Source organism: Bactrocera neohumeralis, chromosome 2 (genome assembly GCF_024586455.1).
Source record: "Bactrocera neohumeralis isolate Rockhampton chromosome 2, APGP_CSIRO_Bneo_wtdbg2-racon-allhic-juicebox.fasta_v2, whole genome shotgun sequence".
NCBI classification, from domain to species: Eukaryota; Metazoa; Arthropoda; class Insecta; order Diptera; family Tephritidae; genus Bactrocera; species Bactrocera neohumeralis.
The window spans coordinates 7,243,908-7,261,148 of record NC_065919.1 but is presented as its reverse complement, the minus strand read 5'-3'; the positions used below and the strand labels follow the sequence as shown (position 1 = coordinate 7,261,148).

The window sequence follows — 17,241 nt, the reverse complement described above, 5'->3', positions numbered from 1 at the left end:
ATTTTTGTATAAAAAGGGAAGAATGACACAAGCCACAGTTGAAATTTGTCAAGAAGACGATTCTGTATCAGTTCGTGTAGCACAAGAATGGTTCGCTCGTTTCCGTTCTGGAAACTTCGGTGAGAAAGATGCTCCATGTTCTGGTCGACCTATCGTTGAAAATTACCAGGGACCAGGACCGTCACATAAGCAGCCATCAAAGGGTCTTGAACCATTTAAAAAAGACTGGCTACAAAAAAAAGGTCGATGTTTGGGTACCACATGAATTGTCTGTGAAAAATTTAAAGGACCGAATTAACATCTGCGATTCTTTGCTGAAACGAAATGAAATCGAACCATTTCTGAAGCGAATGGTAACAGGAGATGAAAAGTAGATCAAATACGACAATAATGCGTGAAAAAGATCATGGTCCAAGCGTGGTGAAGTTCAACAAATGGTCGTAAAGCCAGAATTGACGCCTCAAAAGGTGGGATTGGAAAGGAATCATCCACTGCTGCTCCAGCCTGGTCGGACGATTGGTTGTACATTTTACTGTCAACAACTTATGAGATTGAAGCACATCAATCGAAAAAAACGGCCAGAACTGATCAACAGAAGGGGCTTCGTCCTTAAGGACAACGCTAGACAACACACACCTTTGCTGACTCGGCAAAAACTGGGACAGCTTGGATTGGAAGTTTTGATGCATCGGTAAACGCAGTACTCCCTTAATGGAGTGGAGTTGGCTTCAAAAGAAGCCTGTGAAAATTACTTGTCGCAGTTTTTCGCCGATAAAGGAGAAAAGTTTTATACTGATGGAATGATTTCTCTAATGGAAATGGTAAGTGATCGACCAAAATGGTACATATTTGGTTTATTAAAGTTCATTATAACTATAAAAAAAATAAGTTGAAATTTGATTGGAAATACGAAATTCCATTTGTGTTTAAATTTTTTACTTCAAAGTTACCTTATAATCTCATGAAGGATTAAATTAACGAATGGTTTCCATCTAAGAAATTTTAAATCTTTGAAATAAAATCTTCTTATATGAAATTGTGGAAGCTGTAATAACTTTCACAAATACAAAAGACTCCTTACAAAAACTGTGATTGGCCAGATTGTTTGTCAGCTGTATTGATCCGATCTACATAATTTCGTCGCAGACTGCGCCATTACCTTAAACAATAATCCGGCTACCTTGCTTGAAGATATCTGTTCTTATGAAAAAGTTTTCCATACAAGCACTTTATTCGGATCATTCAGTTTGTATTATGTTTCTAGGGGAGAAAAGTACGTGAGAAAATTTTCAAAACTGTAGGAACTAGTTCGTGTGTATGCAGACAGACAGCTAGACTTAACTAAATTGACTCAGCTCCTCATGCTGAAATATATATTGATATATATTTCACAAGGTTCTTCAACGTTTTCTTCTGGGTGCTACAAAGTGTCGGACAAACTTAATATAAACTGTTCTGGGTATAAATATGTAAGTAGGCTTGATTCAGTCAGATATTAGTAGTCAAAAAATAGAATTAAAAATTATTCCGTGAGTTTTAAAAAATTATAATTATTTATTATTATAATTATTGCTCGACTATCCGATATAACCCAACTTACGCTTGATTTTTTTCTGATTCCTTTCAGGTACATACCACTACTTGAGTTCAATGCTAAATTATGCAAACATATGTATGTAAGTTACAAAAATAATATGTACACATGTAAACCGAGCATGTCTGTCTGACAGTTTAATGTCAGAAGCCAACAGCTGCAAGGCTTCGGCGTTGCGTGCGAAGAGTGAATGAAATCAATACCAACTTTTCCAAAAGTAGTTAAATCAGATTGCATATCAAATACACAAATACACTAATTACGAAACAAACAGCAACACAACAACATGCTCGAGCAACAAAAAGGAAAAACATGATATCGAAATAAAAGCGTATAGACATGCATGCAAGGAGGCAAAGAAATGCTATATAATCATACACTGGCTTTACAGTGGCATGTGGCAACTCTAATCAACACACGCCAACGTATGGAATGTGAAGAAATGTGGGTGCAAAGTGCTAATTAACGAAATGGCATGTTACGGGTACAGCCACCATAAAAGTGGCCTATGAAAGAAGTGTTGAGAAAGGATAGCATAAATGTAAGGAGAAGCGGTAAAAATAGTTCCAAACCTCTACACTTTAATATTTGTATATGCTTCTAATGCGACTAGCGGCAGCAATAAGCCGAGATACAAGTTTTTGAAACATAAAAACTGGAATTTTCGCCAGTACGAGAGTTGTACGAAGCAACTAAATCGAGTTAACAAAGCAGCGGCTAAGCCATTCAAGCAGCCAATCAATACAAAGGTCCATAGTTTGGCCATACGAGCCAAGTACTACAAATTCCGAGTCATAACCACATGCAACAATGAAACATATACGTGTTCGTGTTGCTGATACTACGGCTGATAGCGTACAAGCGGCAAATTATCATTGTGGTTATAGTTCTTCTAAATATAGCCTTTGTGTTGGTTGTTTTGTATTGGACAAAGTTCCAGTGTTTTCGGCTTGCAACATATACATATACATTGATTGCTTCGGATTTTTGGCTACTCGCTGCAGCAAGTTTGTTGTTGTTTACGGTTACTCTTAACAACACACGTACGCGCAATAGAAGAGTACAATAGCAGAAGTAGTTCTAGCTACAAAAATGGCGAACAGGAGCGGACGGAATGGGGGAATAGGGGGTTTTGACGAGAGGCTGAATGCTAAAGTTTATTTTCTTTTTAATTTATTTTATTTTAGTTTACTTTTATTTTTTATTTTTATTTTAGTTTACTTTTATTTTTTTATTTTTATTTTAGTTTTTTTTATTTAATTTTAATTTATTTTACTTAGAGAGCTACCTACAGCTATATTGGAAAAGGATAATTTTTTATGCTGTTCCTCTTCTTGATATTAAACTTCCACTGCCACTTTGTACGTTGTAGTTGTCCTTTAGATCACATCGGATGTGTGAAGGTCCTTGATTCTATGGTCTACCCATGATTCTTGAAGGAGCTTTTTGGAGCATCATCTTAACTGTATTCACTTAACTATATTCATGTTGTCATAGAACTCACACAATTCGTGGTTCCTTCATTTCGATACTCATCGCTGACCGGGTTGGTTACAAAGACTTTGCGGAGAACATTTTTCCCGAGTGCTCAAAGTGCTTTCTAGCAACTCTGTTCGTCAACTTACATTCTTAATAAGACGAGTGTGATAATAGATTTATTAAACGTAATTTTTGTTTACCGAGAGAAAACTGCTTTTCAAATGCCTACCAATTTCAAAGTAGCACCAATTGACAAGAGTTATTCTGCACTTGATCTACGGGTAGGGTTATGTGTGATATTTATGCTACCTCAGAGGTAGACAAATTTCTTCACTTTTTGAAATTTATAGCTGCCATTAGTAACGTATTTCCCAAGATGCGAGGAATCTTTGTGTGTGGCATCGTGGCTACTTTGTCTTGTACTCGTCCACCACGAGATGTCTTTTGCCACTTTTTCTCCGCCGGAGAAGACTGTGTGTTCTGTTGTTAAGGCTTATGATGTTAAAGTTATTTTGCTAATCCAAGTAGCATTCTCATTTTAGAGTAGTTGGTATCATTAAACTATTTTTGTCGATTCGGCACACCTATTCTGGAAGCCTTTAATTGTATGTTAAAAGATATTTGTTAATTACTGAATTTGATTTAAATGTAAAATTTAATTTTCCATGAAATTCTGTCACTTACTTATTGAGTAAATTTTGTAAGTATATACTTACATACATACATACATACATATATGCCACATTTACTGTTCAACAACTCATGCTGACAAGGGTTAACTGCAAATTCGACTACGCCAGTGCTTCAAGAAACACAAACTCATACTTATCTATATACTTTAGTTTGTGGCATTAACTCGACTTTTCACATTACACGAAAGCCAATGAATTTTTATATCCCACAAAGCAGCGTTGAGCTGAGCTGAGTTGAGTTCAGGTCTCGAAAGTACGTAACGAGCACGTAAAACCTCAGTAATGCGGAGGATGATTATAAGCCGGCCAAAGTGCAGGAAGCACCGAGGTAATAATAGTAAGGTAATACAGGTAGTAGTTATATGGACGCCAACAGCAGTGTGGCACGAATATGCTCCCACATATGTATACTTATAAACTTATCTCCAGCCAAGTGGAGTGAAATTAGCGTGCAGCTACTTCAATTATTGGTACATCGGAATAAGCGGAACACTGCAAGCAAATCGCAATGCTTGCACTTGATACTCTGCCACCAATAGCACAAATGCATGTCCGCAACAACAACAAAGGCAACGACTTAGTCAAAGCTAAGACTCGCCGAAGCCAAGTAGAGCTCATAAGGTTTCGAAGTAATGCTGCTGACAGGCGGCCACTATCCTTTCGTTGCCCCTGCTCTGCAGTTGTGTTGAGTGCGGCCAATAACTAACTACGCCGCGCCCACAATACAGATCACATCCACTGGACTTTCATGGCCTGCAGCGTCTTAACGAGCACTACTATCTTAATAGCAGTTGTTATGGCTTGCCAACGTTGCGAAATGGCTGGACGACACGTGGAACATTTAATAAGATTCCGCCGCATTTAGTTGCGTCCTTTGCCGTGTTCGCTGCCGCAGCGGTCATCCATTCAAGTGGTGATAATTTAATGACACCACGTGCTTTTGTCACGCGTGATCTGCGCACTACCTCTCGCTCTCCCCAACTTATTTCCTCTCCGCTCTCTTCTTCCTTACGTTTATCTGTATTGATTGCTTTGCTCTACCGCCCCCCTCTGCTGAGGACACTTTGGCCATGCTCTATTATCATATAATTGCTTATAATTTTTACTGTTCGCTTACACACACACATTCAGAAATAGACACACACTTCCATATACGCTCTAATAGCGCTAAATAAATTTCAGCAAACACACACACATTTATTTACGTGCATGTTTGCGCCATTCGGAATCTTATTACTTTTGCATTGTGCGACTTCGTAGTTTTTGTTGTCAACAACAACACATTCATTATGCCATTCGTTTAATGTGTTAATGCGTAAAGGATATTAAAGTTCTTGGTTGTCCTTGGGAATTTTGCTGTCGCACGTGGACTCACCAAATGAGTTGACATTAAAATTATATATTTATATCTGCTTATAATGGCAGCACTCATGGGCGTTAGCTCCGCACGAATATTATGTTTTGTGGCACAATTTTATTATTTTTGTTCGAGTTGGAGTTTTAGAGCGCCTACTAGTTTTAGCACTTCCCTTAATGCGAAAAACTTAAACAATCTCGCAGGTTTCTTTGGTAAATATGCTCTATTTGTGTAAGTAGAACTGATGATTACAGTTAAATGCAACTAAAATGTTCGGCAGAAGTCTAATTTCTTTTACTTCATAGCAAGTCTTCCAATTAGTAGCTTTACAACTCTTTAATTAAGTGAGAGATTTCATGATTAGATCGTAAACGACGCGTTTACAACCCTTACAACTTTCGGACAATCGAAACATATGTAAGTGACGAACTTATACTTACAAAAAAGTACCCGGAAATTGCTATTTTTCGGTGAACAGCAAAGGCGCACACCACAAATAGTTAGCTGTGACACGCACCTAGAAATTATTTAAAGAAAAATTCAACGCGGCAAGAATCTAGATCCAATAGTTACGTCGTTAGTACCAAAAGTATGAACTAAATATCTCAAAATAAAATATAGATTGTTGATACTACATTACAATGAGGTTGACGGTGTTAGTTGACAATATGAAAATCTCAAAGGAACGTGTTTAACATATCATAAATATTTGGGTATACGAAAACTCTGTGAAACTTGGAGGCCTCGCCATCTATGTTATATTATAAAATGGAAGAAAGATTATGGGATTGTAGTACACACATATCTGTTCTTGATTGTGGTGCGTGCTTTCATGTTCTCCCGCGGTTTTTTGTAGTTTTCTTTAAGTCCAGTAATAGGCTCGGCCTGTGAAGTTTGCTGAGAGAGGTGCCCGAAGTGGTCAATTAGATTATTTGTAACACCACGAAACTCTTAGATGAAGAGGATAGACCGAAAAGTTATTAAAAATATATTTCTGCATCGCATTGGAATAATAATACATAGTCTAATCACAGTACGAACATATTTATGTAGAAAGTCTTCTTTAAAGGACTCGCCTTTCTTGCAAGAAAGCCATCAAAAGATTACTCTACTCAACAAATCTGAAGAAAAAATTTGCGACTGATTTTCTAAGAGTTTATAGAGTATTTGAGGAGTCCTGCTTACGAATTTGAGTTAAGCAAGTAAGGAAGGTCTAAATTCGGGTGCAACCCAACATTTTATACTCTCGCAACTTGCAAGAATCAAAGCCAGGGAAATACCTTAAAGTGCAAAACGTCATTCAGAAAATCGAAATCCAAGTAATTATATATATATTTACATATAACTCATACAGTGACCGAAATATTTGACATAAAGTTTGTTATGTAGCCTTTGGGTATTGGGGAAGGATTGATCCAAATTTATCAATTTTTCCCAACACTACATACCAATAACATGCAGCATGCTAATAAACTGTTCCTTGAGATTCATTAAGGCGTCTCACATACCATCAATAATCAGATGGTGTAAAGTCACCCGGAGGCAAGGTCCAGTTTTCGCACAATTTTATCCATTTTAGACACAAAGGTACAGTAAAACACGCTTTCTAATTTTCATTGAGATAACTCACATGTTGGCCAATATTAGCAGTATAAAGACAGCCGGAAGTTCGAAAATCTTTATATATGGGGCTCAGGAAGTATTAAGCTGATTCAACCCATTTTTGATACACAGAGTAATTATTGTTAGGAAATGCTTTGCTCTGAGTTTCTATTATATATCTCACATATTGACCGATATTTGCAATTAAAAGTCAACTACTAGGGTTCACATATTCGATACCTGGGGTCTTGAACAGTTTTTGTTGGATTTGAACAATTTTTGGTCACAAAATGGCATACATTAATTGCTTCTTAGTTTGTGCACTGGAAAGTAAATAGTCAGATGGAATTTAGAATTGTGCTATGTGGGAAATAGGCGTGGTTGCAGCCGACTGGCGCACTGTTTCATAGAAATGTGAGAATAATGTCACACACCAAATTTTGTTGAAATCGGTCAGGCGACTCCTGAGATATGTGATTTCACCTAAAAGTGGGCTGTACCACACCTATCGTCCAAATTTTACCATCATATTAAGCCTTCTTATACCATCTCGAGTGTGAAATTTTATGTCTCTGGCGTATTTAGTTATTGATTCATCGCTTTTTTAGTAGTTTTAAACAGTACCGTTATATGGGGAGTGAGCAAGGTTATCTACCGATTTCATTCATTTTCACACTGTCGGTAGGGGTGCTTAAAAAATTTGTCCTAAGCGAATGTGGTTTTTGTAGCTTAAGTGGCTTGGGAGATATCAACAATTAACCAATAGGAAGCTCCACGCCCACTTTTTTAAATTTCTAGCCCGCATATGTGCCTTGTTATTACGAGCCTATCTACCAAATTACAGTTCTATATCTAAATCAGTGCTTAGTTATGGCTTTTTATACATTTCCTGATAATGGCGTTTGTGGGCGTGGCAGTGTCCAATTATGTCCATCCGCAATTCCAGCTGTTTTGCGATGCCGAGAATCATCTGTACCAAGCTTCATTAAGATGTGTAAATTTTTACTACTCAGCGTACAGCTTGCCCAGCTAAACGGGTATTCATTGCGGAGTAATTGATATACGAAATTTCATTATAGTGAGTTTAAAAACCAGTCAATTACATCAGATCTTCCAACAGCTAACAATGTATTAACTTCAACTTTTGCTGTTGAGACAGCTATAGCAAGCCTTAAACACTGCCACACTTTAGCATCAAGAATATTAGCGGAACATTTAAGTTCTGTCGAAGAGTGGCTAGCGAACTGGCGTATAAATGTGAATGAAGAGAATTGTAAGCATGTTACAATTTCGCTTAGACCAAAAATGTGGCCAGCAGCAAAAATAAACAATATTTTAGTACCCCAAGCGAACGAAGTAACATATCTTGGTATTCACCTAGATAGAAGACTTACGTGGATAAAACATATATCTAGTAAAATAACTTGCATGAAGATTAGAGCCGCAAATTTTAATTGGCTATTAAATAAAAACTGCAAACTTAGCCTAGACAAGAAAATGCTTTTATATAATGCGATCATAAAGCCGATTTGGATGTATGGCATTCAACTGTGTGGTACGACCTGTGCAACTAATATTAATATAATACCAAGGTTCCAATCGAAAATGCTTAGAACAATTACGCATCGTGGTACATGCGTAACGAAAATATCCATAAAGACCTTGGTGTTCCTATGGTAAAGAAAGAAGTAGAAGATAGCAGAATTAAATATATATCTAAACTCCGAGATCACACAAACCCTTTGGCTAATGCTTTGGTACATTCCTGCGATTAAATACGCCTGAAAAGAAGAGATATGCTCGCGTACTAAGGAGCAACGTATCACCAAAACAGCTCAATCACTTGCTTGAGCTCGTCTAGTTTTTAAATAGATTTAAGATTTTAAAACTTATTGTTAGGCTTTTCAAACAAAAAACAGATCCAATAAATAAAATAATATTGAACAAAAGAAAATTACATATCTTGAAGTATCAAATTTGCCTGTTATGCGCGCTGTTGCGCAAATCTCGCTCTTTGAGAAAATTGCTTTTCTAAATACCAGATGTAAGTTTTTGGATACTCTGATGGAAATTAGTTTAGTTAGCAAATGTGATGCGCACATTACTCTAGTTATCCATAACAAACACTGCTCTAGGCTAAGAAATACACACCATCGTTCAAAAGCTTACTTTTACTGAACACCTGTTGTTAAACACACTTATAAACAAGCATAAATATTATAGCACGATACCTTCATGTTGCTACAAGCAACTTTTGTGGGCGTTTCATTGTACAACTTCTGATATAAAAATTTGTTAAATTTTCTATGAAACAAGTTGGCAACAGATACTAATACTTTTCACCATAAATCGCCAGCACACAAGACATAAACTGGTCAGTTGAGTGTTTAATAGGCCATTAAAAAATGCTGCGGCAATTTATATGTGTGCACTGTGGCGAAAGTTGCTCATACGCCGCGTGTAAGCGTCGAAAATTTTTAAGAATGTTTAAAGTTTTTAATTTCTTTAGAATTCGTTTTTACAGCGCGGCCTTTTACTTCGGCTTATGCTTTCAAAATGCTGTATTAACAGCGCAACGCATTCATAAAAACGCAGAGAACACGATTTCGCTATTGTTGTTGTACGCTGTGTAGCTGTTTGTTCATTAAATTCTTTATGAAACACCTTACTCAACCTTTTTACGGCCACACAAGATGTTGTTAACACAAAGTGCACAACAATAACAATAGCAAAAGCTAAAAGGTGAATCATAATTTTGCGGTAGGCGGAAAAGGGGTGTGGCGCTTGGTTAAATATGAGCGCGCATACTTGCGTTAAAAATTAAGTATATAATACTTTTTGTTGTTGCTGCCCGTTTTTCGATAAGTCAAAGCAGTGTTATTATTGCTGTTGCTGGCAACACGTTTATTATTACCGCTACGTTTAATACGCGTTTACCTTTTATGTTACATTTACGCAAGGGCGCGCCAGCCGCGAAGCAACGGAGCGTCAACGTTCTGTTAATATCAATACCACTTAAAAAACCATTAAATGCGCGCTTCTTTGCGCTCAGCGCGCTCACCTGCCCGCTGACGCGCTTTCCACACATTTCGCAGCTACGCTTTTGCGCATTTACACTTTCGCACGCGTTTTTATTTCAATTTTAATTTTTTATTTACTTTCTCGTCTTTCTTTTGCCTGCGCTTTGCTTCGTGCGCGGCGGCAAACGGAAGTGCAGCGGCAACTGCAAGTGACTTACAGACCAGCAGCGCGCGATCAGAAGGAAGTAAATTGTGAGCGCTGGTTGTTAGCATTGTTGGTTTTCCAGCGCTTTTCAGCAAAAACACACACAAAAACATTATTACTCACAAGCCAGCCTTAACGACTTGGAGCATTTTGTATTTAATACACAAAAAGCAAACACGCAGCGGAAAGAAGGCAAGTTGAAAAGCAGCAAATAATAAAAAAGTGGTTTGTGTAAATTGCGAAAAATTAAAAACGGTCATGTAAGCCGCTTTGTTGTGTGCTGTGTGGGCGCGAAAGTGAAAACGCCGCGTTGGCGCAGCGGCAGGCGTCGGCTGTGTGAGTTTTAGCGGAGTCGCAGAAAATATTGAATTAAAATAGCGCGTGATAAATGATATTTTGTGCGGCGCGCACATTCTCACCACAAATACCTAAGAAGGTCTTTTCAATTTCATTTCCAACCCCTCTGACCTCGCAATTTTCTGTTTCCCAAATGCGCTAGCACGTGAAAAAACAAAAGAGATTATGTTAGAAGGAAAAGTTTTCATTTTTACGTTTTTTATTTAAATTCTTTTTTCAAGAAGCATTTAAGTAAATGTTGCCAGGTCGAGGAAGAATTATAAATTGTAAATGTGCGCGTGTGTTTTTCTGCAGCTTGCGGTTGAACGCAAAAGTAATTAAGACTGTGTGCACTTAGGCGCTGGATGTGAAGGCGGACGACTTTGCGCTGTTGTGGAGTGGAGGCGCTCTTGCGCGAATTGTTATTGTTGTATTGCGAATTTTCATTTTTATGCCGCATTAAACGGCTGCAAGTAAACATCAGCCATAAAGATTTATATTCTCAAGTAAGTTGCTTTATTGTGTTTGTAAATATACATAAATATGTAAAATCGTTAAATTTTTTTTTTCAAAATTCGTTATACTATAAATTATACTTTTTAGTTGTTGAGATAATAATATGTTAAGATGGTTGTTGGCAAAATTTCTTATCGAAAAAATTGAAAAAAAAAACATATAAAGTGTAATGCATTTGTATTAGACAGACTATAGGCATTCAAAGGTTTGTGGGCGATTTCAACAAAGCCTAGTGGTTTGCAAATAAATAATACAATAATAATTGCAAATAAATAATAAAAGAAAATGAAACAAAAAAAATATTTGTTAAACGTTTGGCCCAAGCAAAATATTTATCTGCTATCATCACGGTTGGGTAAGCGAGGTAGAAGCAGCATATAAGTAACAAGCTGCACAATCAGGCATCTGTTGACTTTGACTTTCATAAGCCTGTATGAGTTGGTTGATGATACAAGGTAAAGAAATTAAAAAAATGTCAGCTTGTCTGACGCGATTCGTTGACTAGTTGCCAAGTCAAGTTACATTCTACTAAGTAAGGGTTGGCATTCTATGCCTGCTGCATTCTTGGGGCAGAATTTTAAATTAATAAAGGATGATCCATTTCGAGATTCCCTACTTTTTTTTAAATCACAGAAAATTCAAATTTAATTAGAAATATTTATTAGCATTCGAAAGAACATACTTTAGAATTTATCCTTTGAATATGAACTATTCCAAATATTACCCGCGGCTAGGCCACTGATGGTCCAACCGTTGAGTCCAATTTTCAATTACTTTTTTGAGCATTTCGATTGGTAGCTGGCGAATGATAAGCATGATGTTTCTCTTCAAGACTGAATGGAAGCGGAATTGTCCTCATAGATCTAAGATTTTACATATCCCCATAGGTAAAGGTCTAACGGTATGAGATCACACAATCTTAATGGCCAATCGATCGGCCCAAAACGTAAAATTTTCTGCGCACCGAAGTGTTCTCTCAATCGATTGATTGATGCGATGTGTGGCAAGTGGCGCCGTCTTGTTGAAACCAAATGTCACCAAGATCACGAGCTTCAATTTCAGGTACACAATAGTCGGTTATCATGGTGCGATAACGATCGCCATTGACGTTTTCACCGGTATAATTTTTGAAGAAATATGGACCGATGATACTACAGGCCCACAAAACACACCAAACCGTGTTTTTTTTTGGATGAAATGGCAGTTCTTGAACCTCTTCAGGTTGCTCTTCGTCTTCAATGCGTAAATTTCGATTTTGTACATACCCATTGAGCCAGAAATGGGCCTCATCGCTGACCAAAATTTGAACAAAAATGTCTGATCGTCTTGGAACTTTTCAAAAGCACACAGAGCGAAGCGATCTCGCTTTAGAAGATCAAGCGGCTTCAGTTCTTGCAAAAGCTGTATATGTAAATGAATAAGCCAACGTAATAAACGCATACCCATATACAACAAAAATATTTGTCAACTTGGTTTATGCGTCCAGTTTATATGGAGCAGTCCGGGTCAAATGTGATCTTGGGTCTAAATTGAAAAAGTCCTCCTTTTATAAATAATTCCATAACTCGCTTGCCAGAAAATACCCAGTACACTAAAATTAATGTATAACGTCTAAAATATTTTTGAGAACGAGTAGGGAAAGTAGACACTCAAAGAAAACTGGCGAAGCTTAAAAAAAAAAACTAAAAATTAAAAAAATATTTCACGAAGCTGGCCGCCAGCAATATATTTCTGTTCTGCTTCTGTTCTCTTCTGTTTCTGTCTCTTCTGTTTCTGTTCTGTTCTAAGATCTGCAGAGAATTTTTGATGGATAAAAACTGACGGGACTTAGGCTCCTTGCAAAGCAAAAGACAATCGTGCTTCAAAATTTGTCTCGAAAAGTTACTGAGAATGTTTTACTTGCTATATAATGGCAGTTGGCATATTTCGCCAACACAAAAAATAATTTTCTAAACCTTTCAGTTTGACTAGTAAGCTATCAAAACGCTTTAGGCATAACCGTATTGGCATGACGCTGCAATGCTTACATAAATTGCTAGAGTACATCACATAATTCCTGTTTCCTCTCTTCAATATTTATCTATCAAATCTACGGAGGAATAAGAAATACGCTTGTTTTATTTACTTTGCTGCTGGCAAAACTTTGCCTCGTTTATTTGTGCACGAGTTTATAAGATTAATAAGCTAATAAAATGCACACACATATCACTGTACTGTCAAGACACATATGGAAACTTGTGGCAAACATGCAACTGCGCACAGAACCCACCACAGACACCGGCCTCTACAGAAACTTTGTGAACACCACACACCCTCCTCTTGCACCACAACAGAACGCCATGTTATTCCCTTGTGATCGCGTGCTAAGCCAATAATAATTAAAACCAATGCAGAGTACGCTTCGCAACTTCGCCAAGTTTGTAGCCGTGCATATACATTGGTGATTGTGTGTGTGTGTGTGGGCGAACTTGTAATTTGAGCATTATTTTTATTGTAGTCAGCGGTTGGCGGTCGGCAAATCTGCGTTGTGGGCGCGCTAAAATTGAAATGAATTAGAAACACTTCTGGCGAACGTTTGCCACCAAAGCTCTTGTCAGCAATCGTCCGCGCGCTCCAAAAAGTAAATTGCCAGCAATCAAGCGCAATCATCGTCATCGCCATTATCATCACCAGCAATCGCAGCGACCGGCCGCCACCAGTGCGGCCTGCACAATTGCAATCATCATCATTATCATCACCATCAGCTACAGTAACAACAGCAACAACAGCAATAACAAGAGCAATGTACAATAACACTATTATGAACTGCAGCAACAACAAGAGCGACAGCACCATCAACACTCCAGCTGGTTTTTGTGAGTTATTGAAGGCGATGGAGTGCCGGGTCACTTGTTCGAACAAAATCTAACTTCAACGCGCTCCCCTCATACACGTAGTGGTGTGTGTATGTGTGTGTGTAGAGTGAAAAATGTTAGTGCATGGCAGCAAACTTTGGTGCGAAAGTAAATTTCGTGATATTTTTGCACAAATTTTTTTCGATGCGCTGTCATTGTTCTTGTTCGTGTTGTATTTTTTTTGTGACTCGCCGGACGTGATATTTACTCAGCGAACAATTTCATACAGCGCCGAGAAAGTTTGTGCTGCAAGTCGAGACACATGTGGCTGAAATGCCTTCAGATCTGGGGTTTTGAAAGGTTGTTTTTGCTTTTACGTAAAAATGTGCAAGTCTCGTTAGTGCAGAATGATGAAGTAGCAGGCTGTAGGTTTAGTCGTGACGAATAGATACGGAAAGGCGAGCGGGATAATTAGATATTGCTTTGCGATAATTAGGCAGATAATAGAGTTAAAGGTATTTGTATATTTATGTACATATATTAGTTAACTTTTTTTTAATTTATGAAATTTTTATGCAAGAAGTTTAGATAACAGTTTGCGTTCTTAAACTTCCAGCTAAACGTCCGTTTTTCTTTTTAATACTTTTGCTCCATTAGCATGGGCTGCCAGTAGCATCAAAACTGAAAACTTCTCTAAAATTTCTGCATAAATAAAGATATTAAAGTGAAATTTGGCACAAAAAGATCGCATTAGGGAGGCATATTTATTTGGTTTTTTACATATCTCGGAAACTATAGATATTCAAAGTCTACAAAGTCTTCTTCTATTAAGTTAAAAAATGGAAGAAATCTAACAAAAAACGTTTTGCAGAAGGAAGCTGCACCCAGGCTTTTTAAAAATTGAAAATTGGACCAAGATCACTTGACCGATTTTAATGAAATTCGGTATATAATATTTTCTTAACACCCTGATGACATTTACGAAATATGGGTGAAATCGGTTCACAACCACGCCTTCTTCCAATATAAAGCTATTTTGAATTCCATCTGATGCCTTCTCTGTATAATACGAGTATAAACATTAGGAACCAATGATAATAGCGGAATAAAACTTTACAAAAATACGGTTTGAAATATATGTAAATGACGTATAATGAAATCTCGATTATCACTTTATCATGCGAGAGTATAAAATGTTCGGTGACACCCGAATTAGCCCTTCCTTACTTGTTAATATCCCCTGGATATTAAAATTATCTGGTTTTGCCATTAGTTTACATTGCATTGCCGGTAGCATCAAAACCTTCTCTATTTCTGCCGTTATATTCGTGTTTCTCTCTTATATAGGCTGTGTCTTTTAGAGTGATATCACTTTTTTTGTAATATATAAGGTGTTTTTTTAAGAGTGCTACAATTTTTATTTCGAACAAGTCACAAAAAACTAAATTTATTATTAAGTTTTTTATACAGGGTCTGTTTTTAGAGGTAGCAATTAAAAAAAACAACAAAGTAGAAATTAGTTGGCACCTGCTTTGGCTTTATTAGTGTTTAAATTTTTCACACTTTTGAATAGAACTTTGAACAAAAGGCAAACGTGGTTGCGAAAATAATCTTGCTGCTGCATTTTTCTGCCAGCTTAACTGTACTATTTGCAAATAATAAGAGACACTATATTAATCATATATGTGGCTTGAGAGATACACCTTTAGGAATTTTTACACCTCTAAACAAAATATGCTATATGAGGACAGCCAGGTAAAGAGATTTATGAAATGTCCGCTCATCCAAGAGGCTCATAATTTCATTGTTCTCATAATGCTCCCACTAGCTCATTAAAACCTTAACACTTCCTCAGAGTTCTTCGGTCTGAGCGAGCTACCATTATTATAGTCTGATTTGCGTACAGCCCGAAAGTATGCAATGAAATCACATCAAGGTTTGACGTGTCCTTTAACGTATAATGATTCTCAACGGCATTTAATTATTTTGATATTCAAAGCATCAGAACACAACTAAGCACACTAAAAAAAATAATTGCAAGAACCAAGCCATCAGTATAATATTAGCAAACCCATTGCGCCTAAATGCATACTAATCTGCTTAAGAACTAAGATTGATACTAAACTCAAAAAAAAAAAAAAAACAAAATGGAACAGGGATGCATTTCAAGAATTTTACGTCAAACACATTACAAAAAATTTGTGAAAAACTGTTCGTTATTAGAACTGGTGATGTATGAAAAATATATAATTTTTTTTAGAAAAAGTAAAATTTGTTTTCAGTTTAACTGCCTTAAATATTATATAAAAATTCCTCATTTATTAAAATTAATTTAATCTATATATAATAACTGTTCTTGTGACGTATATGTATAGTTGTGCCTTGTCATACGTGAATGTATATAGTAATTCATACAAATGCCTGCCCTGTCACGAAAGTGCACGTAATTCCCAAAGCAGGCAAATTGATTAATGAAAGCGGATTTCCACCAACGCTTTGTAGATATTCACAAATAAATTTTTATTTGTACATTCAGGCAGTGTTATGTATATTTATAGCTTTCCTAATGAATGTGGATGAGTGCGCAAGTTGTAATGACAAAAGCGGTGTGCCACTAGCTGACAAAGCGCCCAGCTTCAACGCCACATTTAGAGCCAAAAACGCTTGATACAAGTGAGCTGTTTGTTAGCTTTGATAGCTCACGCTTTTATAGGCGACCGAGGCACGCGAAATTGCCGCTGTTTGTTCATGTGCACTGCTTTACGAATGCCTGCGGAGGCGTGCGCTAAGCTGCCTATGCATAAATCCATATTAGCGTTACTGCCCGGAGTTGTTTTGCTCGTGGCACGAAAGCGACAACACAATTCATTCACCTTTAAAACTTAATTACGGCTTCTGCTCAAAGCTTTTGGTATGCAAACAGCAACATATTTATTTAAAATATCACCTGCCAGACGGCAGTCTGCTCATCTGCTTTGAGCATTTCTTTTTTAAATAAAATTTATGTGCAAATGCCCGCCGGAAAAGGCCACAATAAATAAAATATAAGCCGAGGCATAGACAAAAGCAAGACTACTGTTCATAACTCTATATCTGTATAAATAAATATATAACTGTATGCGTTGTATGTATATATAAGAGTACATATATACTGAGTCGAATAAGAAACCGTGGACGACAAAGCTGTCTTACTTTTGGCCCAAGGTGCGATTGCAAAAGTGCCGGTCTGACTGAAGCTTTCGCCATAGACGCAATGACAACACGTGGGATAGGGAGCTAAGAGTAGGCAAAGACTATTATGCTTATTAGGGTGGCACTTATATCTGTGAGTTTTTAGCTAAGATTTTCTAAATCTCAATACCCACCTCGATACTACCCAAGAAGAAAAAGTTAATAATAAATCATGGTTATGAAGCCTGAAAAAGAACTACTATAAAAGAACATATACTAAGTGTTCTCAGAAAATAACAAGACTTTTAGAACTCAAAACATATTCAATGAAGTACGATCTGTTCTTTATTTTATGCATTATACTTTGTTTGTAGCACCCGGTAAGGTCAGAGATTCCATGAGCTTGGCGATTTTCGTCACACTCACACTTCGTTG

At 37.0% G+C, this 17,241-nt stretch overlaps 1 protein-coding gene across 4 annotated transcripts in view; it reads left to right on the top strand.

Moving 5' to 3' along the window:
- The window catches only part of LOC126768063 (zwei Ig domain protein zig-8), a 202,916-nt gene that overhangs the window by 46,097 nt on the left and 139,578 nt on the right, over positions 1-17,241 (top strand). The window contains exon 1 of one of the 4 annotated variants that reach the window (XM_050485966.1): positions 1,644-1,676. The exons of the other annotated variants lie outside the window; for them this stretch is intronic. The gene's annotated coding sequence lies outside the window, so the exon portion shown is untranslated. Of the gene's footprint in view, positions 1-1,643; positions 1,677-17,241 lie in introns of those variants that run through there. 4 annotated transcript variants of the gene reach the window in all.